This window comes from Rousettus aegyptiacus, unplaced genomic scaffold, assembly GCF_014176215.1.
Source record: "Rousettus aegyptiacus isolate mRouAeg1 unplaced genomic scaffold, mRouAeg1.p scaffold_m13_p_1, whole genome shotgun sequence".
In the NCBI taxonomy this organism is placed as follows: domain Eukaryota; kingdom Metazoa; phylum Chordata; class Mammalia; order Chiroptera; family Pteropodidae; genus Rousettus; species Rousettus aegyptiacus.
Genome location: NW_023416284.1, coordinates 125784028 through 125810148, shown reverse-complemented (window position 1 = coordinate 125810148; position 26121 = coordinate 125784028). Strand labels below are relative to the sequence as shown.

Genomic DNA, 26121 nt, shown 5'->3' with positions numbered 1-26121 from the left:
ACCTCAAGTTCATGGCTAATTAAAGAAACTCTTCTCCTATCTGGGCAGGGATTCAAAAGAAGATTCCTTTTGGGTGGATCTCTTCAACTCTTCACATCTGGGTAGGATCAGGAGTATGCTAGATACAGAACAAGTTCTTGGAAAGAAAACAATGCAAGTCTCAGTACTTGCCATCAAGAAACTCATCTGGTAGTGACAATGGAGGAAACGATGATAATATGAGAAGTATTATGGGAGACCATGGCCATAGAGGTTGAAGGTGTGTGTGTGTGTGTGTGTGTGTGTGTGTGTTAGGAGTGGTGAGAGGTGGAAATAGTTCAAGATTTGCTTGAACTAAGAGGTAGTACTTAAATTGAGGCTTGAAGACCTTTAAGAGTAAGCTAAATAGGAAAATCATTGCAGGAACAGCACTTACGATACAAAGAGATGGGGAGATGGCTGCACACTCAGGGAACTGCATGTCAATGTGTCTGGATTCCGGAGCAGAAAGAGAGATGTGAACAGGACTCTGGGAGGAGGTGAGTCCAATCATGAAGGCCTTAGTGATCTTTGCCAAAGGGTTTGGATTCACACTGAGAACCATGGCAAAACACTGAAGAACTATAGGAGAGTGTCATGACTGGACTTAAGCTTTAGAAAAATATCATTTGCAGTAGCATGGGCAAGCAACAGGAAGGGTCATGAAGAACAGAGGCAAGATGGCCAGTTAGAAGTGAGAAGTAACCTAAAGAAGTAATGATGGGATGGATACAAATACTTCTATCAGCAGAATTTAGGAGTAAATGACGAAGTAGGACTGGGCGGGGTGGGGAGAAAAAAATGACACCCTCCCAAGTTTCTGGTGGCATTGGATGAACGGTGATGCCATTCATTAAGAAAAACAGGAGGAGGGCTAGACTAAGTTTTTGCTATTTTGAGTTTGAGGTTGCATGCTATCCAGACAAGGCCTTGAACTTAGAAGCAAGGTTGGCTAGATCTACAGGATTGAGAATCATCAGTATTTACATGTTATATTGATCCTAGGACCTATCTGTGGTGTTTAAGAGTCTCTGTAATGGGTAGGAACAGGTCTCAGTACATTATTTGAATATTATCTTATGCGGTGCACTATAAATCATTATATTTATTTTTATAACTTAATTTTTTTATTTTTAACATCTCATAGTTGTCACAAGAATTCTGAAAAATGAGAAAGGCACTGTTAGTCTCATTTTATAGAGGAGGAAACTGAAGCTCAGAATGAATGACTTCTTGAGGTCACGCAGCCAGTAAAGTTGCACTGGTCTGTCTTCAAATCCAGAGCTTCTTCCCGCACACTATGGGGCCTGACATTACAGTGAACAATTGCATAACTAACCACATCCTCTTTCCTGTAGCAGGCAAATGTGGATCCCTTAAGAGTTTTAAAGACTGAATGTACAATACCCACACAAAGATTATACCACAGCACTCTTGGCAGGCACAGCACCATCCTGGAAGTCCTTATTTGTTGCTAAATGTATTTTTTGCACATGCTCATTGGCTGGAATAGAGTATAAAAAAAGTATGGTTAAAGGACTCCTTATCTGGTCCTTGCTAATATCTTTCTATTAGTGCCACAAAAAGAAGAGTCTCTGGGGTTGGCACAGTGTTAAAATAAAGTTATTCTGTCTTCAGCATGATGCCTATCCTGCAGCTCAGCTGTTGTAGTTGTGTTCCTTGCACATAGATTGCACAGAAGTGTAAGAAAAGCATGGGAGTACCTGGTGAATTCCTTATCCCATTCCCAGGTGGAGAAACTGTGACTGTTCATACCAGTTTGAGTCCTTAACTTTGCCCTCCTCATCCACAGACCTTCCACAAAAACTCTTTAGCGGCTCTCTTCAGGGTCTGCCTCCCACTCTCCTTCTGAGTTCAGGTGACGTGACATCTTCAGGCCCTGCCTCTCTCTCATGGCTGGCCTCCCTACAGTGATGTATGGGGTTGGATGCTCTACTTGTCTAGCCTTTCAGATCACTCTTGGTCTGAACTCTCTAGCCATAGGCAAATCACACCTCACTCTCACTCGCATCCTTCCCAGATTCCTGGAAACCCTGCCAGGTCTAGCAACCTTGACTTCAACACGAGAGAGGAGAAGATAATCATGTGAACTCAGGAAGTGGATGGACCTTAGGTTTTATGATGGAATTTTTGTTTTCTAGATCAAAGTGTGTAGTCAGATCATGAAATTATACTCTTCATTCTCACCATAGCTTATTTACCCATTTCTTTATCGTTGAACGTGTTGGTCATTTATAAAATTTTTAATTTGTTTTGTTTTGAGGCGAGGCAACCCTTTGTTGACCTCACAGATTGCAAGGACCTCGTCAGTTTACAATCCCTTACTTTTTTATTTTTTATGCCTACAGCACCTGGTCTTCCTAGGTAGTCTCCCATCCAAGTACCAACCAGGCCCGACCCTGCTTAGCTTCTGAGATCAGATGGGATTGGGCTTGTTTAGGGCAGCATGGCTGTAGTATAAAGTTATGCTCATAGATAATAGTACAAATATGTTTGTTCATAAAACCTGTTATTCTGTTGAATTATCATAACTTATTTACCTCAATTGGTATAAGTATCAGGAGTCCTGTTACTTATACCTCTCCACTAAGATTCCTTCTAATGTCAAATCTAGTAATATCTCTAGTTTATCTTTCTCATCTTTGTTTTTATTCCATGACTGTAATTCAATTCCTTATTCTTTTCCTTTACACTATTTTGTTGCCCCCCTACATAGTGTCTCTGTCATGGGTCTTATACTCAAACATTCCTCCTAATATCACATCTGGTTTTTCTCCTTACAGAGACTCTTAATGTCTAAAAAGACTTGAGAATCTCCACATCAAAAACGACCAATCTTGGTGATTCAGGAGATCTCAGAATTAAAGCCCCACAGTCTCTGACAAACATGATTCTTGTGTAATTGGCTGTTCTTCATGAACAGCAAATAGCTATCTGTCCCCTTCCCTCTTCCCCCCAGCCCCACCCAAGAGCTTTTGCTCCTGGGGACAGTGTCATAGGCTGGAGTCTAAGAATACTCAAGTACTTGTGATTCCTTACTTCAGTTTGTGGAGCTGCACTCCTAGACATACATGATTAAAAGCACTCTTCTCCTGTGAGGATGGGGCAGGTCTTTTAAACTCACAATTAATGCCTACAGCTATGTGACTTCCCAAAGGATTTTAAAATAAGGGATCTGACTTCTTACTTCTATGAGGAAAAATGAAGGTCAGGGCCTCATCTATGAACCATGGGCTGAGTATAATCTCATTTATCTAGGAATGCACTAATCCAACTAAAAACAAAATGCACTCCATGAGTCTTATGGTAGAGGAGTATAACTGTCAACTCTCAGCCTCTCGACAGCCAGGCCCAGTCTATCCTTTCACGTACTGTGGCTCAGAACTTTGGAAAACCAACTGAGACATGAAAAGGCATCTGGACCTGTGATACAGCTGGAAGGTAAGTCCGATACTCTGATTTTTACCACAAAATGTCAACCTTGCTTTCCATAAGCCTAGAATCTTTAGCATATGGAATTGCTTGACATCAAACAATCCTTTTTTCTATATCTTCCTAGTGATTCTAATTTTGAATTTTTACTCTTTGTATTCTGAAAAAAATTCATATCCAACAGAAAAATTGATCGATTCTAGAACATACTCATCATATACTCAGCTTGGCCCCATATTGAGTCCGATCACCTGAGAAGTATATCATAACTTTAGGTCTTCAAAAGATCTGTAAGTTAGCATTATCCCCTTGGCTTTTATGAGTGTCAGTGAAAAAAATGGCCCTGTGAAGAAGATGGAATCTGCACTGCTGATTCAACTCGTTCTGAAGAGCAATCCATCACATTATCTCTGACCCTTCCTTCTGTGATGACCTGCTTGGTATCACCTTGGCTCTCAGAGCCAGGAGAACCTGGATTTGGAGAAAGATATTCAGCATCATGATTCCAATCTATGCTTCACGCATCCCTAGGGCCTTCAGGCTGGGGTCTCTGGGAACCTGCTACTCATGGAGAGAGGGATCTTGGGAAATGAAGCCAGGGAACATAAGTGAGGACCGCCCCCCGACCCCACCCCAGCTTGCTTCCAAATGTTCCGTAGATGGGCCTATTTCAATGATTTTATTTAAGAAAAGGGTTTGTTACCACTACATTAGGAAATGTCTGTATAGTAATTGAAAGAGCATGAGTTATGGCATCAAACAGCTCTGAGACTGATTTTCAACTCGATCACTTACCAGCTCTGTGTCATTGGTCATCCAATCTACCCTCTCAACATCTTAGTTTCCCTATTTATAAAATGGGAATATTAATAATCCTGCTCTTGAGGATATGTAGAGAGGATTTAGCAAGATTTAGTAAGATTAAAAAATTGCGTATCATGTAGTTTGGTTCTCAACTTTTGGTGTCCACTTAGTATCACTGATGGAACCCAGGGTCTATCTGCACTGAACAACATTCCCAGGCTTGTAATTCTGCACATAGTTTAAAAACAACCTGCAATGTAACTGATACTCAATAAATGCTTTCAAACTGAACTCCTGGCAAACAGCTTCCATTTATTAACAGTGAGCATAATGTAGTACATCATATTTTTGTGTTTGTTTTATGTTCTTGGCTCATGGCAAGTCCAAAATTCAGTTTTGCACTCAGCTGCAGGTTTCATTAGTTTAGATTATCTGGTATTAGTATCTTCTAGTAGATGCATTATTTAGCACTCTTTTTAATCTTATTTTTTTGTGTATGTGGTTTTGTTGCATCTCCATTTTTCACTGTATGCCACTTTGAAAATATTTTGGAACTATTTAGAACAAAAATAAGTTTTTAAAATAAATATAGCTACATTTATAGAACAAACTTTCATCTGTGATATTGCAAGAGAAGCACACTAAATATTTGCCATAATGGAGTCTGAAAATGTGTAGCAATGTAGAAGCTAAGATGACTGAAAACACTTCAGCATCTTACTTCAGAGTGATAGGCCTGAATAAGTACAAATAGTTTAAGAGGTAAGTCCCTAGGAAGTTAGTTGTAAATCTCAATACATTCCTTGGAAACCGGCATCATAAATAAAGTTCTGCCTCCTTGATCTGTCACTGAATATTTCCACTCTTTCTTTTGAATAGTAAATCATGTTGAAAAAACACTCATGTATGGCATAGCAAGGCACATTCTGGGATGACAATAGATTGTCAGCATGTTTACAGATGCCATTATTAAAGGAAGTGGATGATTGATGGAGAAGCACCAAATGAGTTAAAACAACAAGGAACAAACAAACAAACTTTAAAAGAAGTTGTACCAAACCCCAGGCAACTATATCCAGTATTCTTAGGGCCACTGAAATTATTTGCTGCATCTATTTGCAAAAATGTAATGGCATTTGATAGATGCCCTAAGAGTTTTAGCACAGTAGCATAGCTGATAAGGGAACTTATAGTTAATGTCTTTAAAACATTTAAACTGTCACTACTTCCAATTACCTAATGATGTTGAAGTCATATATGATCACCTGAAAAACACTTTGTGCTATTCTAAAGGATATCATACATACCTTTCTAAAAATATTACATCAGATACATTTTTATGATATATTATAGAAAGATAAAAATAAGGTGTGTAGAGTTTAATCGATATACAATTGTAAAAGAAATAAATAAATTAACCATGGCCAGTTATTATGATTGGTTAAAAAAAAAAGAGTAACTTAATGTTAAATGGGAATTTAACTCATGTTCAAGACTGTTCAGGAACATAATATATAAATATTTTCAACACAAATACAGTGAAATCTACAAGTGTGTATTATTGGTGTGCATTATTGTGATAGACTATTATTCCTTTGTAACAAATTAAGAAAAAATCAGGAAATCTAATTCACTAGGACTGTTGCTATTACCTATTTTCATAATTATTTGCTTAGCTTCTGAGTGGCATTGAGTTTTTGATATTGCACTAAAAAAAGATTTTCCCATTGACAGGAAAAATCTTCCAAAATAAATAGAATGTTACCTTATTAAAAAAGAAAAAAAATTCTTATAAAAAGTAAATAGAGCCTGTCACATACACTTTGCCACTGCTAAATTGGAGTTGACTTTCTTGGTGCTTTTGCTCAAAGGATTCTTTGCTCGAAATGCACTTCCTTCCTCAGTTGCTAAAATCCCTGATACCTTACACAGCCCAGCAAAAATGTCCTTTTCTTTATGAAGCTTGCTCTGAACTTGCTCTGATCATCCATCCAGCAGTGGCAAAATACTTGTGAACTCACTTCTGGCATTAGGTCAGACAAAGAATAATCTGTCATTTAACATTGTGAATGTAATTGTCTTTAGGGACTTTAGGCCAAAGGTCTTTGCTGTTTACTTTAAGAAACATATCAACCAAATCTGTTTCCCTTTATTCAATAGGCAAATCGATAATAGAAATTAATAGATATATGATTTAAATAATAAGTTTGTATCTTCTTTTCTTTGTCTAGGGACTGAGGTGGCACTTCAGCAGAAAACCCAAGACCCCACCCTGACTGAGGCATAAAGGGAAAGAGCCCCACGAAACCCCTGTAGGCAGGTACTATGGCCATTCTCAGTGGGAAGCAGATATAGAAGAAGAGACCTCCTGTGCCTCAACATCCAAACTAATAATGGGGTTCACGGCTGTTAGAAAAGAGCTAGGCAGGAAAGTTAGTTAGGGGGTTTATGGATTGCCTGCAAAGACACTGAGGCCATTCTATCCTAGAGGGGGTCCTCCCTAATCCACCCACAATTAAGCAAGGCATTTTTTTTAACTCACAGAAAGAAAACATTAGGCAGAAAATTAGATACCAGTTTAAGCCAGTCACTTGCACCTGAGCAATGAAGACCCCAACAACCTTCAACTCAACTGAGTCTCACTATACCATCATTATAATATGATGCATATGCCCAGAAGTTCATTAACGTCATTATAACGGACTGAATTCTAGGAACAAATATGCGCAGAAAGCAAAATGATGAATCACTGAGTCCTGCCAATCTTAGCTGTCAATCAAGGAAGCCCACTCCTCTAAGAAAAGTAACCACCCACAGCAAAAAGGGATAAAAACCTTGAAGTCTTTGTTACCAGGCCTTTTGAGCCACATTTCTCTTGTTCAGGCTCGCTTCCACGTCTGGAAGTGTACTTTCCTTTCTAATAAAATTTTTCTTTTCTACTGTGTTTTGGCGTCTTGCTCAATTCTTTGTTCGAGACATCAGGAACCTGGAAAATGTGCCAGGAGAGGACCCTACTCTCCAGTAACACTGGGGCTTGGTCTTTCTGCCCTTTCTTTGGCTCCTGCCCCCCGACACTCTTAGCTGGGCCTCTCTGCCTCGTGATCGTAACTTGGCTCCTCTACTTCCAAACATGGTGCCTTTAATAAAAGAAGAGGGAAGGTGAATGGAAAGAGGCACAGGCTACTGAGTTTGCTCCCTTTAAAAGAGATTTTCCAGGAACCCACTGTCAACCACCACTTAGAGCTCACTGAACAGAACTATGGCATATGGATGTCTTGAGCGACAAGGGAAGCTGGAAAATAGTGTGTGTGTGTGTGTGTGTGTGTGTGTGTGTTTTAGTCTGGACACACTATTTCCCCCAAACAATTAGTAAGAAAGAAGAGGAGGTGCGTACTGTGTAGTTGTGTCTTGTCACAGCGAGAGTGCCGTGCTCCCTTGAGAATGTGGTAGCAAGACAGCATAAAACCCAGAAGCCCCTCACTTCTGTTCTTCAACCTTCTGGGTTACTCTGTAACTCAATTTTCTCCTGTATTTCACCATTTCTTTTATATCTTGACTATATTAATATAGGGAGGAGGCAAGAGAATTAAAATGTTAATCAAGCTACATTCAGAGACTGAAATATGCTGATCAGCCCTGCAGCCAGGCCAAGGACACCTTCAGAACAAAGGAAGATTTCTACTGGGATTACTAACAACCCATTCCACACACCTGTGAAGGGGAAAAAGGAACCAAGAATCATTACCTATGGCTGAAACCTATGGATTGAAGACTGGAAACTGCCAGCAGGCCTTTCACTCTACATATTATTACCTTTTCATGCTACATACTCTTCTTCTTTCTCAGTGTATGCCCATATCAAAGGAAATAGGCTAACAAGGTCTTTTTAAACTACAACTCACAGGAACTAGAATGATATATAAATTGAATTCCCCTAACGCTCTGGGTCCATCTTAGCGCCTCTTCTCTCTCTCTCACTGTCCTCAGCAATACTGTCTCTGTCCCTCTGGGTCCCTCTCATGCTCCCTCTCTCTCTTACTGCCTTTCCTGATCTCTATTGTCCCACTGTCCCTCTCAGTGCCTTTATACTGCCTGTCTCTCTGTCTCTCTCACTCTCTGAGTCTGAGAGGAGACCACACTCTGTCTGCGGAGTGTTACCCCTTTTCTAATAAACTTTCCTTTTGACGCTAATGTTGGCATGTGTGTTGAATTCTTTTTACACTCTCCGCCAAAGGACCCTCCTTTTCTCTCCATGTTGTGCTTGGTCTCTCCCAACTCAGGGAAATTTGCCCTGTCCTGAATGAATATCACCATTTCAGATCAAGTCCACTTTCCCGTAAAGAATGGTTACTCAATTCAAGTTTGAAATTATCAAAGTGAAATGTGATAGTGGAGTATTAAATATTATTTTATGAAGATTCATTCTTCCCTTTTAAAAAAATAGATTTGTGTTAAGTAATAAGGAAACAGTTGATTTGTAAAGCAGTACAAAACACTGCTTAGTTGCAAGGGTTTAAGTGCCAAGTAGAATAGGATGGGGTAAAATTTGCTCGGTGACTCTAGTATTTTCATATTGACAGCTTAGCCCAGAAGTAGATGGCTCTCACCATCTCCTAGCTTTGAGCTCACTGAGGAAGGCCATGAGCCCTGGTGGCAAAAAAGTTTGGGTGCCATTAAGAGAAAAGCCTATCTGATGCCAGCTTTACTCTTCTTCCTTCTTGGTTCCTTCTCTCATTCTGATGCTCCATCTTTTAGCCTCAAGTGAAGAAGGTGCCAAATCAGGCACCCCAGAAAAAAGCAAAGCTGAGGCAGTTTTAGGAGGGTGAAAAATGAAATAAAAGAGGATCACGTTCAAGATCTATGCACTGCAAAGTTGGATAAGGCTTGTCAGAAACCACAATGGTTGACTTCATAGTGACCTCTGCCTGAAAACCTGCAATAAAGGAAAAACTCTTGTCTGAACCACAGTCATCCACCCCCTTTAAATTGTATCGTGTTATTTTTAGTTTAACCATAGTCTTTGTGGCCATGGTTTCCCAAAGTTATTTCGAGCTCTAACTGATAGTGTTTATGGTTAGAAAAATCAGACCTACTCTATCCACACTGATTTCCCTTCAGATATCATTATAGGATTAAGAGTGAATTCCTCTAAAAAGATTACAACTACGAGAGAGAAGAAAAAAAAAAGGAAAGCATGAATCACATCCCATGCCTATTCTAGATACTCTCCTCTGGGAAATTTTAATTCTAATGTAGAATGCAGTAGTCTGACTCTTGTGCTCTATAGGAAAGAAAAAAAAAAAAAAAACCCAGTTACTTAATATTAAGTTAATCAGAATTTCAAAACTGAAGAGTCTATTTTCCTACAAGGTCACTTTTGACTAGGTATTAATGTCAAATAAGCCATTAATTTTTTTTTTTCTGTCCATAGTTTACATTGAAGCCTGAGCAGGAGGTAAACAACAAAATCAAGGTGGAGGATAATTCCACTTTAATACCTTTTATGAGCTCATTTATTTATTCACTCATAATACTTCATTCCAAGAACATCCTTGAGTATTCAGCCCTTAAGGTCACAATCCCTTTTACAGCTGGAGAGGAAAGGTGGAGGGCCTCAGGGGTGTAATGTCTGTTTTCATCACTGTATAGTGACAGAAGAATAGAGCAGTGGCATGGTGGCCTGAGGTCAAAATAGCCTCTGAGCAGATACATCCTAGGTCTTCTTGAAGAATAGTGTTCCGCACATCATTTCCTTGTCACTTCCTTTCTATGTAAATTACAAAAGAAAGTGATATTGTGCCTTCTCTCTGAAGACTGCTGCCAGATTCCATGAAACTCAAAGTGAGAAAATTATAGAAAAACCTTCTTTATTACAGCTCCAATCTTCCACATCTAATTGTTAAATAATGTTTTTCTTTGCCAAGTGACTTTTACATGTCACTTCAAGAATGTTTGGCCCTCAAACCAAAGTCTTCCTTTTATTTTGTGAAAAAATACAGCCTAGAGAGTGGGAGCATTTTTGTTCTCGTGAATGGTTTTGCTTTATATTTCTGAGTTGGTGGCATTATTGATTTGCCCAATGATAACTTAGATATAAGCATTATTAATTTGGGAAATAAGCATCACATGATAGAAGTTTATATGGATTCCCAAAGCTAACCTAATTTACAAAAGTGTTTATAGAAAAAGCGTTGGCAAACTACAGCCCACAGGCCAAATCTAGCTTGTCATCTGTTTTTGTGCAGCTCATAAGTCATAAATGGTTTCTAATGAAGAAACATAATGAGCAGGACATTCATTAGGGATTTGAGTATGAAGCAAGGTTGGGCAGATGGAGTTGAGCTAAAATGGGCCTCTGCTGACCCCAGGGGGAGCTCTGGAGCTAGGACTGTCCTTTGGAGTGTTTGGGGATTTCTGCGAATGTGATCTGTCCCTGGAAGGAGGGATAGCTGAAGAAGGCAGTTTTCTTCGTTCAGGCAATCCTCAAAGAGTTGATGATTAAAGACGATCAACATTCTCAGCAATTGGGGTAACAAGTCTTTCTCTTCTGAAGATGCTCCAGACTGGTCTATGGACTTCCTTAAGAGTAGACCCAGCAAACTTCTGGTCCCTTTTTTTCTAGCTCTGCCCTATAGTTCCTGGGTTTCAGGACATGGGGCAGCACAGGAAGAAGGAACTAAGGAAGAAAGCACCTAAGAAGAGATGGGAAGGAGATTTTTCTCTGAGAGCTAGAGTTACATCTAAGTTATTCACCCCAAGCCTGCCCAGGGTACGAATCTCCCAAGAAAGAAAAAGGAAGCAATAATAGGCAACTGTCAATCTCAACAGTGGAAGAGTCAAAGAGACAGACTCTCAGAAGGCACAGTGTAGGGCCCATATACTTCCCTGACCAGTTAAGTATTCTACCCTCTGCAAAACAGCTCTGTTACTGCCTGACCCTATAACCCAGGGCGTAAAATTGCACAGTGATACATAAAGGGGAAGTCTTGAGCTCCCCATTAAAGATGACCAAAACTTTTCTTCCCTTTAACACCAAATCTCTTTCATTAACCCTGATTTATTACCCTAAATCTCTTCTGGTAAGACAAGATCTTTTCTCATCTGTTGGCAACTGTTTCTCTCTTGCATAACTCACTTCAGAGTTCATCTCATTTCGTAAGTGGTCAAGATCAAGATTACTCTCACACCAACACTGGACTGACGGCATCACCTCCTACCTTCTTGGAGACTGTAAGTTTGGTGGTGTAAGTTTACAAGATAGAGAGAACAAACTCTGAGATGGCTGTTATCTCACTTTTAAGGATTGTACTTTGTGTGTGATAAGCAGTCAGTTAATATTGAAGCAGCACAACAGATCAGATTCATAGAAATATGAATGACTCAATGACATTATATGAAGAGAGTTATCCATAAAAGTGGATCAGAGGTCTTGGTCATAAATGTTCTTCACAACACCTAGTTATGTGTCTATTATTACTGTTGTTGTTTTCTTTCATTATTTTATTGTTTTCAAGTCTAAAACACCCCTTACTGGAACGTTGATGTCGACATCATTTTTTTTTTCTTGAAAACTTGTACTACAGCGCTCATTTCTATTTATTCTTTAGTATTTGAAATCTAATATAGAAATCTAACCATCTAAATTTCTGTGGGAGAAATGATTGCATCTGGATGGAGAAGGAGATTAAAAAGAAAGTTGATTTGAAGGCATTTATACTTATGACTACTCTGTAAAGAAAATTACTCCTCTTGCAGTGACAAAAATCTTGGTGGAAATGAAGCAGAACTTCAGGAAAAAGACTAGCAAATTTAATGCTTGAACTGAGATATAGCCTAATTAAAAAATAACACAACAGTTTAAAATACATAATGAGATAAAAGTGAATAGTGAAAACAGAATTCTTTTTCCCTAATTTGAAAAGATACAAAATGAAGTTTAAAGTTAATGGCTCAAAGCACATGAAATAACATTTACTCTAGTGTTTTCCTTTACTTATAATAATTATTTGTTGTGTAATTCATCCTTGCATCAGAGGAAAACTTCTTGAGTTCAGGAGCTGTGTAGTCTTTTCTGTTGTCCTCCCTCCAACAAGAAGAGTTGCTGGCACCCAGTGCTTAATAAATAAGTGAAGGTATTTTGTGACACCACATTTCCAAAGACTGTATCAGTCCCAATTAAGATTTTATTGGAACAATTTGGATGGATTCACTACACATGAAAACACAGGAGTAAATATAGTAAAAGGTATTCCTCTTTCCCTATAAAATGAGTCCATTATTTCAAATTTTATAGATGTCGTGTTTTTTCTTCACCAAATCTGTCCTCGAAATTTTTTGTATAAATAATTTATACCTTACTGTTGCTCAGTTGTTTTGCCTTCTGAGCCTAGGCGAGAGGAGGATATGTTTTCATTTTAAATCTTGTTGCTAATGATAAAACTAAAGATTTTATTCATAACAAAAGCCAATAGAAGTAGTAAGTAAATTTGGGGGTATTTTCCTATTGTATCCACTTACTGTGTTTTTGCAAAAGGTTGTCTTCAGACCTTATAATACCTGTGCATACAGGCAATATTAAATAAGTTGTTTGAAGACTAGAAAAGTTGGGTAATGAAGAAAGTGAGAGAAATATTTAGATAGTCAGAAGTTTGAACGGAAGCTATCATTTATATTTACTGTACACTATATTGTATTATCCATTTTAACATAAACGATTATCTTAATCCAACCAATGACTCATTATTTTGTTCTCGGAAGAATAACTAGAACTTAGAGAGTTAGATGGCTTTCAACTGACCGCACATACAATACGTGATAGAACCAATGTTTCAACTCAAGCCTCACTTCAAAGCTCATGGTTTTAATTATTATGGAATCTCCCATTAAGAAACTTTGATGCTAATTAAAAACTTGGCTCAAAAGCTAATTCTTACAACAGGCTGCACTTTACAGCAAACTTCTGAAATGACTGTTTCATGCAGAAATGTATGCCTACAGCCACGCCTCAACTCAAGAAGATACACTTGAATTAAACAGTTATTCAACCTGGCTTCTCAACGACCATTACCCTCTGGATCCTGCTCAAAGTGTCATCTTTGTCAGAATCTGCCTGCTTTGTATAACTTGCCTTCCTTGATTAGAGACACTCTGTCTTAAATTAGCTAGAAAACAACAACAACACACTGCCCTATAGCAGCAACAGACAATTCAGAGTTTTGACAGTAATTTTACAGTTAAGTGTCAAGGGAAATACTGTCCAAGTTAGGACAACCCTTCTATAGGAGTTAGGGCCCAATGTTCTTCCCACGTTATATAATAATGTCCTTTTAAACTTGAACTGTCTGGAGTAAAGAAGATTTCGCCCATAGGAAGGAAGATGATAGTAGGTCATTAAATTAGAAAAAGTAGCCCATTTAATTTGAAGCCTGAAGACTCGAGTTTAGGTATTTGTAGCTACAGATCTAGAGCAAATTGTTTAATTTCTCTAGGCCTTGTCTTTTCTGTAATATAGAGGCAATAATGTCTACCTCTCAATGTGTCTTAAAGCTAGACTGTAATAATATGCCCGAAGGTATTTCTTAAACTGTAAAGAACTAAGCAAATGTTACCACTACAAATAAAAATTTTTTCAGTATATCATTCCCAATGATGCTTTAAAAATGTACTCAAATGTTCTGTTTACCTCTAGGAAAGTATTTAACAGATATTGTGAATTCTAACAAACTGTTTAATTTGTTCAAAATTGAGCAGGATGTGGGTGTGTACCAGAGAGTACTTTATTTTTCCATAATTTCTACATATAGAAATATTGCAAAGATTTATGGAAAACTGGAGGGGGTCACATGCAGAGTTTTAAACTAAAATATATGACAAAAATGAAATAAATGTAAAACAGTTGTCAGATTGCACTGTTCAGATAGAAATTAAGATATTTAGTCTTAAAAGAGTGAACATAGACTCAGATGAAGAAAACACCTCTAAATATTTATGTCAATTTTGATTGCTTGTTGAAAACATTAATTTTCTTAATTCATAATTATTACTAATATTTGTAGTCTTATGTAGTTTATTAAACAGTTTCAATATTTCAGTGAGTAGAGATATATGTATGAATTTATTTTATATTATTTCACAAGCCCCTAAACAGTTATGTCAAATATTCCTTTCCCACTCATAACATTTTGTCTAGAATCCGTAATTTCCTGTCAGTTTCAGTTATTTAAAAAATCAATCTGGTCCAATCTTAAACGTAAACCTCTAATTTTAAATTTCACTTAAACCTATCTCCTTCCTACCTTCTAGACATTCTCATCCTGTGGTAACTAGTCTCCAAAGATGACCCTTCATGAACCATGGCCTCTGTTGTCCCCTCCCATATTGTATCTCAGCTGGCCTATGTGTCATGCTAACCATTGGGAAGGATGCCATGCCAGTTCTGAGGCTAAGTCAGTAGAATACCCGGCAACCTCTTATTTTGCACTTTTGAAAGCCTGATCCATTGTGTGAAAAGTCTAGTGTGTCAACATATTATGTAGAGTGACCACTTAGAGAGGGGGAATGCCTACGCTCCCATGGAGAGAGCAGCCCAGTCATTCCACAGTCCTGACTGAGTCCAGTCTTCTGTCTCTGTCAAGGGCCAGATACGTAAATGCACTATCTTGGGCCTGAAGGCCAAGTCAAGGCATTAGATGACTGTGGCTCCGGCTAAATACATATAGAACAGAAGAATAACCCAGATTCTGAGAGGCCAGCTGACTCTCAGAATCATGAGAGGAAAGCTACTACATTCCAGGGAGGTTTAGCCACCCCAGCTATCCAGCAGTAGATAACGGGAACACTTCCTATTCCCATCTCTCTCTGGGCAGGGAGGAGTGCACATGTTTATTTTCTTTCCTTTCTCCCCCTTCCTCTCCTGCTGTGTTGGGGACTAGTCAGAGGAGTAAAAGAATAGGGACAGTCTTTTGTCCAAACCGTTCCTGCACCAAGTGACGAGCTGGAGTTGGCCTGTACCAACTCCAATCAAGTTTTTAGAAGTGATTAAATTTTCAGGAATTTCATGGGCCAATTGTTAAATATGCCCCTATTAAAAATTAAATTATATAAAATAACAATTAAATTACATTAAAAAGAGGTAATACCCCAAACCTGTCACATCCCATTTTATTTTATTTTACTGTTATCTATTTTCTTAAGGTTATTTGTTCTTGTATGTACTTGTATGTATTGTACTTGTATGGTGGAAATATCATGTAATGGTGTGTTCCTGCACATTTATTTCTGACTTTACAATCAGTGATGTCACATTGATAACTTAAAATCAGCCATGGTGGGAATCTTTTCACCATGAAAATAAGCAAATATTTTAAATCGGTGCTTTTTTTCCCTCTCTGTATTGATTACTGATTAAAAAACTTTCGCCAACATACCACTGGCTAAAATCTTGTTGTATACATGTGTACCACATTTGGATAGTGGATGATGTCTTCTCTGTGTCAGGCATGAAAATGATGGCCCTCTTCAGGAGTAAATACATCAGTTTTTTTAAGGGTATACTGTGAGAGATCCTCTTATCACAGTTCCTAATGGGGGCAGCTCCTACTCCTCGTTTTGGCCTGTAGAAAAACCTCTAGACCTGTTGTAGTAGGTTGTTTTTGCTAGTAATAGACCTTATTTGTGTAGCAGTGCCAAAGCATATCTTCTTTAATGTCCATCTGACCCACCAGATCAGTTAAGGCCTGAAGATGAAGGACTATGAGTATCTAGATAAAGAGTTTACTGTTTGTCTAAGTAATAGAGAGTGCCTGAGCTGGGTTCTCCAGGAAGTACATTCTGAAAGAGAGCTTCAATTCTGAGATGGGGGTTAAAACAGAAGAAAAATTGGGCAGAAGGAGAAGTTGGGCTGAGGTGTGGTCACAACACGTCCTCTCCCTACGCTGTGGGTGCTCTGAAGCTAGAATGGCCCTTCGAAGTTGTCTTAACTTGCACTGACTAGTCATCATTTGCAATCTGCCCATAGGTGTGCAGGACCCTGGAGCAGGCAATTTCCAAAGAGGGCTGACAGTCAACAACATTCCCACCTGCTCAGGGAATGAATCTTTCAGTCTTAAAAGGAGGATCTGCAGTGGCATTGCTCTCATGACAGCACTTGCCTTGTTCTGCATGTCTACTTTGTGTGAATTCTGGGGCCAACTCCTACAGGATACTGGTAGGGCTCTGAGGCAAACTTATAGGAGGACGATTAGTGAGACAAACTGCTATCCCTACTGCTGCAGTTAGTTTTAAGGCCACGAATGTTACTTATTCTCTTTCTGTCCTTTGCTAACCATTCAAAACTCCCTTCACCCTTGGCTAGTGCTTCTCCTAGTCTATGGGGCTTATCTCATGGGAGACCCCTCATCCCTGAGGGGAGCAAAGCACTTCTCAGATTGTGGCTGCCATATTTAAAATAGATAAGTTATGTTAATGAGTACCATAATTAGGCAAGTGGATACTGAGAGAAGCCCAGCTAGGTCACCAGTGTGCCAGAGATGACCCTCCCTGCCCGTTTTGGGTAATAGCAGTTCTTCCTCTCAAGAATGATGATCAGGGTAGATTACCCCAACCAAGGTAGTGATTCTCCCTTCACCAGATAGTCCTTTGGCATGAATTGCTAGGACTGGTTGGGCAACAGAGATAGCTTAGTGTACAGTGGGATTCTTGCTAGGTCTCCTGGTGTACACATTCCCTCTTCAGGATCCAAAGTGCTAAACTCACAGAGGTCAAACTTATGGGGACCAGAGAATGACTTCCCCAAGAGAATGTTAGAAAGTGTTATTTAGCCCAATAATTAAGCTTCTACTATACATCTTTTGTAGTGTATCACTATGCTAAGAATTGGAAAAGATAGAATGTTTACATAAAACAAAATACAAATAACAAGAACTAATCCCTAAACTTACATTTATAGCTAGGAAAACAGTAAAATATAAAATAAATCAGTTACGTGATCAGTATTAGTGTAAAATTTTTTAGAAACAAATTTGAGCAGATAAATTGCCAGCATTTGGATTCCAGTACATTGAGATTTAGTTCTTCCCATAGATTCCTTCCTGTTTGACTAAGAAGTTGGCCCCAGAGGCTATGAGAAGCCTCTGAAAGAATTTTCAGAGAATTAGGAAAGTACAGACTGGAAAATAAAGCACATCAGGTGTGCTTCTTGATGTTTGTAACACAAATTTTTAATTATCGTTAGGTCCTAAATTTAATTTTCTCTGATCCACATTAACACTCTGTTCTGCTTTTTTACACTTTCGGTCTTACTGAGGAAAGAGATCAGTTGTCTGCCCATACACCACATTGTTTCTCATGCCAAAATTGACACCAACACTAATATGAACACTAACAGTATATTGATAAAGGTAAATTTTAATGAGGGATGTGCTAAGCAGTCTCCGTATGTTGCTAATTTTAATCCTTATAGCAATATTATGATGAAGACTTCCTTGTTATTTTTATTTTACAAATAGGATGTGGGGGCATAGAAAAGCTAGGGGAAATGATTAATACCAGAAGGAAGAGAAAACAGAGGAGGAGCTATAAGATTTCTGTTGCATCCTTTAGCTGCTTTTCATTAGTGGCATTGCCTGAGTTCTTTTGCTCTAGTGATTGCAATTTCCAAATAAAAATGAGGACATAGGGCTTTAACAGATGCTTTTTGTGTCCCTTGAGAAAATACGAGGCAGCTAGTGCTGTGAGTCTAAGGAAGTATAGGAGCTAAGAGTGCAGGCTTGAAGACAGGGTATTGTAGTTACACACCGGCTCTGACACTGTGGACCACCTGGGTGATCTGGGCAAGATGCTCTCTCTAAGACCTGTTTTTTTACCTGAGAAATGAGGTTTAATGAAAGATGGTTCTGACAATTAAGCATGATAGTCAATGCAAAGGTCTTAACCTAATGCCCCAGTTGTGCAGTTTCAGCATCAAAATAGTTCAGAGTTTACCCAGAAAAGTTGTTTTCAAGAGCATCCTAATATAATAGCGAAGTGAAACAAATCTGTGAATTTTTTGCTGGACTGTTTCTAAATATATTCTCTACATACTTTATACCACATATTTATAAAAACTGTAACTTAGCTGTAAGTCAGAACATCTAATCGACATTTCAATTAATTGTCATTACTATCAGGGTCATTACTTTTGAACTGTGATCACTTGGCCCTTCAGAGCAGGCTGGGAATCCACATGGAAAGAGTCTCAGGTTCCTCTTCAAGTACATCTAGGTAAATATTTGTGTTCAATTTGATGCAGGTTCTCCCTAAGGAAGTTAAAATGGGTGGTTCAGTGTTGTTCTGTTCAAGGGCATTATCATAAACTTTGGCTTGTTTCTCCTTCATAAGAAAATAGTGGCTTTGGACCATCCCAATCGAGGTTGCTTATACTCCCTGCCTAAGTGAAAAGTCTCATTGTGCTCAATGTAGGAGTTTTTAATTGTACACTATCTCTCCAAAAGAAATTAAAAGCAACTGTTCTCATTCTCAGTTTTACCAAATTGGTTCCTCTACAAAACATATTACATAATGTCTACTAAACAGCCCTGAGAAAGATTTCCAAGTAAGGTCACAAAGTGAATGTGGCACCTTGGTACCCTGTGTGTGGTTCAGAAACCCTGGATTCTAACGCCCGCTCTGTTATTTACAAGTTGTGAAAAGGAAAAGAAATGACATATGACAGACTGGAAGAATCAGGGACAGAGTAGGTATCCAGTAAATATTGTTAAAGGGTACTAAAATGACTTTTCTTTTGTGTGCTTTAAAAACCTCACCTAAGTTCTTATTATCTCCCAGAACAGAAAAAGCATTACCTGTAACTTTATAATTTTATTAATATCCTATTTAGGATAATGATTTATTTGAGTTAATTTAATTGCATAAGTAGTAATTATGGGATTTTAGGTTCCCATTTTGCCTTTCTCTATACAAATTTCACAGGCAGCAAACCGGGAGATTGGGATTTACCACCAGTAAGTTCTAATCAGCTGTGTGTCTGAGAACCCCTCTCTCCAAAAGTGACATGACTGGATTTTCTGTGGTTCTAAGGGGGCTCAGCAAGGAAGCGCGCAGGTTTCCGCACCAGCTGGGATTTGTTCCCTATCACAGGGCTAGCTACCACCGAACATCAGGGAAATCACAAAGCTGACTAAGAAAGCAAGCGTGGCTTCTTTTAGGGGAGATGTTAGGGTTTCAGATCTTGTTTTAGTTGCTAGAGGACTGTATATAATCAAAATATCCAAGTAAAGAAAACTTTCCACAATAAAGTAATTTTAATAATATAGTAAATATTCCATATGTTAAGTTAGAAATCTGTTATAGAAGGTTGGACACAACTCAGCTGTTTCTGACCTAAAAAATAGCTGATTTATATAATTCTAACACTCACACATTTATCCTATAACAATCCATTTTGCTAATCCTGTATAATCAGTTGAACTCTAAAAGGATATGTAGTTTTTGTATAATTTTCATATTCTATATGCTTTTGGACAAGGAGTCATAGAGTTTTTACTAGCTCATGCTTTTTGCTCAGGGGAAGCATTCGAATTGTACTAGTTATTAATTGAAATGATTTACCATTTGAAGTCCTCATATGAAACATGTGGTAACTTCCTATGATATCCAGAATACTGTCTATAATTTGATCAGTACCCTCACTGCTGGCTTTGCCAAATAAGGGGTGGTCAGAGTACTGGAAAGTTCCAAGTCCTTAATGTTTTGAACTGTTCTCAGAGTGATGATTACTCAGCCAAGGACCATTTGATGTGAAGCTACACATAACAAAGCTATTTCCACTTGACTTTTTTTTTTCTTTTTTTTGTACTGATTAAAGAGTCAGGAAAAATGACACCCATATCAGAGAATCATTACACCATTAGCCAGAAAACCATCTACTGTTTCCAGGATGCTGGCCACTAAGGGCCTTTCACTGGTGCCAGAGGCTTAGGACCCAAAGCAATCTTTGTATTTTCTGTTTCTGATGGTTCCTTTTTGAGATAGTAAAGCTTAGTCTTCTCTTCCACATCTAAGTGCATGGCATTGGTTATCCCAAATATTGGGGCTGATATTACCAGCAAAGTCTAAAGACAGACTGACAGATGATTTAGCTTCAGTTCTGCTTTGCACTTATCATTAAGTTATACGAAGATGAATGATTGTGATATGTCATCTGGAAACATAAATGTTGTATTGTTATTTGCATTGGAAGGCCTTCGATAAAAGCTTCATTATTTTACAGAGGGAAGAAGAGTTCTTGCCTGCCAGCTACAGGGAATAGAGTTCTCTTTAATTTTGCTTTTTGTGGCTTGATTGTCACCAAATGTCTGACCTTGACTCTGTACAGCTGAGAAAATGAGGAAGTTAAAGGAGGCTAAGAGTTTATAAAAGCTTGGAAATGGGTAGAGAAAAGGCTTGACTCGTCCCCCATATCTTCGTCCTGTAATGTAGCTCCCAGCATGCTTCCCAGTGACCCGACATCTTTATGTCAGAGAGATTTAACAAGAGGGACATTCCAATCAATATGTCTTTTTCTGTCAGCAGAAATGTGGTATATGATTTGTCAAAAAGGATATGCACACAGAGAAGATAGTCTCCATTATACCATACTCTATTATTTACACTACACTAATAGAATATAGCTAGCTGTCTTATCTTAGAAAGTAATGTAACCACTCTTTGCTTTAATTTCCTTATCCTTAAAATAGGGCTATAGCACACCTACTTCATAGGTGATTGAAAGGATTAAATGAGCTAATATATGTAAAGTGCTTAGAACAGGGATTAACAAACCACGGTCAGTGGACCAAATCCAGCTAGATGACCTTTTTTTTTTTTTTTTAATGACCTATAAGCTAAAAATGCTTTCTACATTTCTTAAATGATTGCATTTGGAAATTGTTACATAAGTACCTACATGATATCCTCACTTTTGCTTCTTGACCCATAAGCCTAAAATGTTTACTATCTGACTTTAAGAAAAGTTTGCTGACCCCTGGCATAGAACAATGCCTGGCACATCATGAGTGCTTTTAAAGTATAAGCTAATATTAATAGCATTAGTTACTATACTATATTATGTCATACCAAACTATATTCTGATGCTCTCTGAATTTCTAAAGCCAAGGAAAGAGACCTAAGTGTTAGCAAAACGCTTCATCCAGCCTGTTCTGTAGGCTCACAAGAACCCCAGTTCTCAGTCCTTTTAAGGGTGCTCCTATTGTATGGTTCAGAGAGGGCTGATTCAAGATTAATAAATTAACCAGACTCCAGAAGTGAGATTCTGCCATCCTTATAGATCACATGTTTAATCAAAATTTGGGAAATGGTGTGTGTCCTTTGTAATCTATCAAGAAACAGAATTATTTAGAATTCACAGCTGGACACAGCAGTATTTAAATTTCACTCCTTAGGATAAAGGGTACCGGTTTCCTCAGTTTCTTTTACCTGATCCACTTAAGGGTGGAGAATGTCTCTAAAGAAATTTTGCCAATTCACATTTTTCAAATTTCACCAACTGGGGTCAATTTCTAACCTTTATCATGCTAGTTAAGAGACAATCATTTTCACTTAAAGAAACCCACTTCTGATGTTACATATGCAAATTTACAAAGCATTGGTTGTTGAACAAGATATAGAGAACAAATATGACATCACATCTGTTAGAACGGCTATTACCAAAAAGATAAGAAATAAGTGTTAGAGAGAATGGGGAGAAAAAGGACCCTTGTATCTTGTTGGGATTGTAAATTGGTGCAGCCACTATGAAAAACAGTATAGAGATTCCTCAAAAAAAAAAAAATTAAGAATAGAACTACCATATGATCCAGCAATTCTTCTTCCGGATATTTATCAGAAGAATATGAAAACACTAATTTGAAAAAATATATATACTTCTATGTTCCTTGTGGCATTATTTATAATAATCAAGATAGAAATAATCTAAGTGTCCATTGACAGATGAATGGATAAAGTAGATGTGCCACAACACACACACACACACACACACACACACACACACACACACTAAAATGCTACTTGACCACAAAAAGATGAAACATTGCTATTTGCTAGAACATAGATGAATCTTCAGAGATTATGCTAAAGGACATAAGTCAGATGGAAAGGACAAAAACCATGTTTTCACTTATGTGGAACATAAAACAAAAAATAAACAAACAAAAACAAACTTATAGATACAACAACAGATTGGTGGTCACCAGATGGTTACCAGAAGGGAGATGGGGGAGGGCAAAATATAGATAAAGGGAGTCTAATATACAGTGATAGATGGAAACTGACTTTCAGTGGTTGAGCACACTATAATATATTCAGATATTGAATTCCGTTGTACACTTGAAACTTACATAATGTTATTAACCAATGTTACTATAATTTAAAAAAATTTTAAATAATGATCAGATGCACAGTCTAAAAAATAAGATACAGAGAACCAATTTCTTCTAGTATCACCTTTGGATAAGGGGCTTCCCAATTAGAAGACCAGCAAATTATCCAATCTAGGTTAGCATTTGGGTTGTGGCTTAGCCTAAGTAATACAGTCTGTCACATTGCATATGCTGAAGTGTTTAAGCTAAATTATTGTCATTGAAAATTGGCTATTTAGAAAATATTTGCTCTATGTAGTTTGTATATAAGCTTGCAAGCATCTAGATTTCTGTTTATTTCTGTGTAGTTTCTAAATGTATTAATTTACAATAACATTTATGCTTTATCTAAAGAAGAAAGGAGGAAAGCATCAGAGTCCTTTGTAAAGTTGACTGATGGTTTTGTATTTAAAAATCAATACTTATTAAAGTGCACTGCACCAAACTTGGGACATAGAGTATATTTTAAAGGATGTACTATGCTCTTCTCTGAAGAGAATCTGTTATTTCCAAGTATATTTTATCTTTCAGTGTGTGTGTGTGTGTGTGTGGGAGGGAGAAGGGTAAAGGGTGAAGAAGGTTGGAGGAAGAAAGACAACAGAGAAAGATCTATTTGAGACGTGAGACAGTTAAAATTCTGAGCCAGAAAGGAGTAGCAGAAAATGAAGGAGGAAGGATCGAAAGCTGGGAAATTTCATTAGTGTACAAACTGGTAAATATTTTTCAATAAATTGGGATGTTTTAGACAAAATATATACATGCATTGGAGATGAAGATACAAGATATAGAAGCTAGCACAGTGTGTAGACCTTTACATTGTGTCCTATTTTCTTATGTATCATCATCATGCCTCACACGGATTAAGAGTTCCTGAGACCGAGGACCTTGCCTTACATCCTTTTATTGCACACCCCCTAGAATAGTGCTTATCTATGATCCTCAGCTATCATTACTATTGATAGCTTTCACACCTACTACACAAAAAGATTGTATGAATTTAGTTGTAATCCTTAAAGCTCGCTCTCTCTCTCTCTATCCCCAACCTCCTCTTTCTTTGGGCAAGAAATCACCTGGTTTTATTTAGAAGCTGCTGGTCATATGATGGAAACTCGTATAGGGTACAAAATTATAGCAGTTTAGCTTATATATAAATCATTACATCTTTGCAATCCATTACAGAGTCTAAATTTTTTGAACTCACATTTTATGTGTAGCAAATCGATATCATCTCCATATCAAAAATCACTTCTTTATATGTGAACCCATCATATTTACAGAACTCCACATATAGAGCTCCAACACTCTCTCAACACAATTAGTGTCAGCAGCCTGGCGAAAAACATGGAGGACTTTTCTGAGAGAAAGATGTGATTGGGTACAATCGATTCAATGTCTTGGCTATAAAATACAGGGTGCACTCCCAGTCCCCTGAGGCAAGGCAGACAAATAGGTAGGTGGCAGTGCTTGTCTGGGAGTTGACTGCATCCTGAGATGCAGGCCCACAGGTAGACCTCAGGCAAGCTGGGTTAATCTTAGTCAGAAAAATAAGTGCCCATGAACTTCTTAGTCTATTTCACAGAGAGGGAACTTGAAGCCAAGAGGAGAAAGTGGGGGTCTACATGCATGCAAAACCTGTTAAACTCCAATGATCTGGTTCACAGCTCAATTCTCTTCTTAAACACGGAAGGCCCCTCTCAGCAAGCTCTGGCCACACTCACTTGTCAGGCCTGAACACCTGGGACAACTGCTGCCCCACTGCCTGCCTCAGTCCCCTATGAGTGGGGAGCCCGCAGTGACTGTGGTGTGCAGAGTGGGCGGCAGAGGCCCAGGTGGGTCCCTGCCTGGTCTCTGACATCACTGCCTGGGGTTTTGCATGTGGTGTGCAGCGACAGACTCTCACTACCTACATGCCCGATACCTGGCCCCGGGGTGTTTGTGGCCCATCCCCTCTTGCTGTTGTACTAAATCTCAGAGACTGGGATCCTCTTGGAACCATATCACAAATCCTAATGCTGATATTTTATTTAACATTAAGTCTACCTATTAGTAAGGCAATAGAAGATGGGTAAAATGGACCCCTTCCCTCTATCTCCCACCCTCACACTACTCCCAAGCCCCCATCTTTGGCCAAATAAATGCTGGGTCATTGGGACTGCCTGGGCTTACTGCTTTAGTGACCAAGTCTACTGGCACGTCACCGCTTTTCCGTCACAAGTTAACGTTAGTCTGCATGACAAAGTGAGAGCAGAAACGGTATACTGGAGCGAGGCAGGCTTCCTTCAGACACATACTGCTCACCCCACAGGAGGAAGAGGGCTCTCTTGACCTGCCCAGGAGGACAGCAGTCGGCTAGGCCAATGCTGTGAGCATCCTGCAGGGAGCCCTGCTCCATCCATAGACAGACACGCTGGCCCTCATGGATGTGCAGGTTGTAAGACAAGAGACAGAAGGGTCAGGGCCAAAAACCCCTGCTCCCCTGCAAGGAACCAGCATGAACCATCCACACTATTATTGCAGGGGCTGCCTCACTTGCCCTTGTGGGTCATGGTGACCAGATGTCCCTAGAGCTGCAGCTGGGTCCAGGAGATCCAGGTCACTACACTATGTTCTGACAGCGACGCTGAGGGATGGGATGCCCAGGATGGGCAGGCCAGCCTCCCCCCAGCACAGGCCAGCCTCTGTGCTGAGCTCCCAGCTGCAGTAACAGCTCAACAAAAACACCAACAGGACTTTGTCTCCTCTCTAACACACTACCAGGACAGGGCCCCAAACATGCCTCATTCTAAGAAAAACTCGGGCAAGCCGAGTGCTGCAGTACTTGAGAGCAGTGATAGAGGTTTTCTCCTGCGAGAAATAATTACTTTTCCACACAACCAGCATGAAGGCCTTGACCCTGCAAGAGCAGCTGAAAGCTATGAAGGAAGATGTCCCGGCCCCCATCAATTTTGGTCAGCTGCGCGCAAGTCTCGGAGAATTTCAGCACAAGGCTGAGGGATTATGACGAGCTCTAAGGAAAGGGTCCTTCCCTGGGAGGCAGACAGGCTAGGAAAGGTCCAAAGGATGAGGCAGGGTGAGTGGGAGAATCTCAGGCAAAGGAAACTGGAAATGTTTAAAAAGCAGGCCTGGGGGAGAAAGTGTTGTGTTGCCTGAGAAAGTGAGGTTGGGAGGAGTGGCCCTAAAACCACTTCAGATTATAGGGCCGGTCTGAACTAAGTAATTCAAGGCTCTTCTATTGTTCCTGTGAGTTCCAGCTAACAAGAACCTGTTCAAGTCAATAATCCCGTTGCAGTCTATTCATTTAAATAAAGCTAAAGAATGAGAGCGTTCACATCCTTCATCCCCCAACTGACCTGGTTATATGGAAGGTCGTTGACACCATGTTACAAAGAAGACGGGCTCCAACAAGTACTTCACTAAGCAAATCGGAAAAAGT

At 39.0% G+C, this 26121-nt stretch overlaps 1 long non-coding RNA gene and 1 pseudogene across 1 annotated transcript in view; both read right to left on the bottom strand.

Annotated features, from left to right (window-relative positions):
• Positions 1-26121, bottom strand: part of LOC107513201 — a 363871-nt gene that overhangs the window by 56109 nt on the left and 281641 nt on the right. The gene's annotated exons all lie outside the window — the stretch shown is intronic.
• Positions 2379-2497, bottom strand: LOC118604383 (annotated as a pseudogene).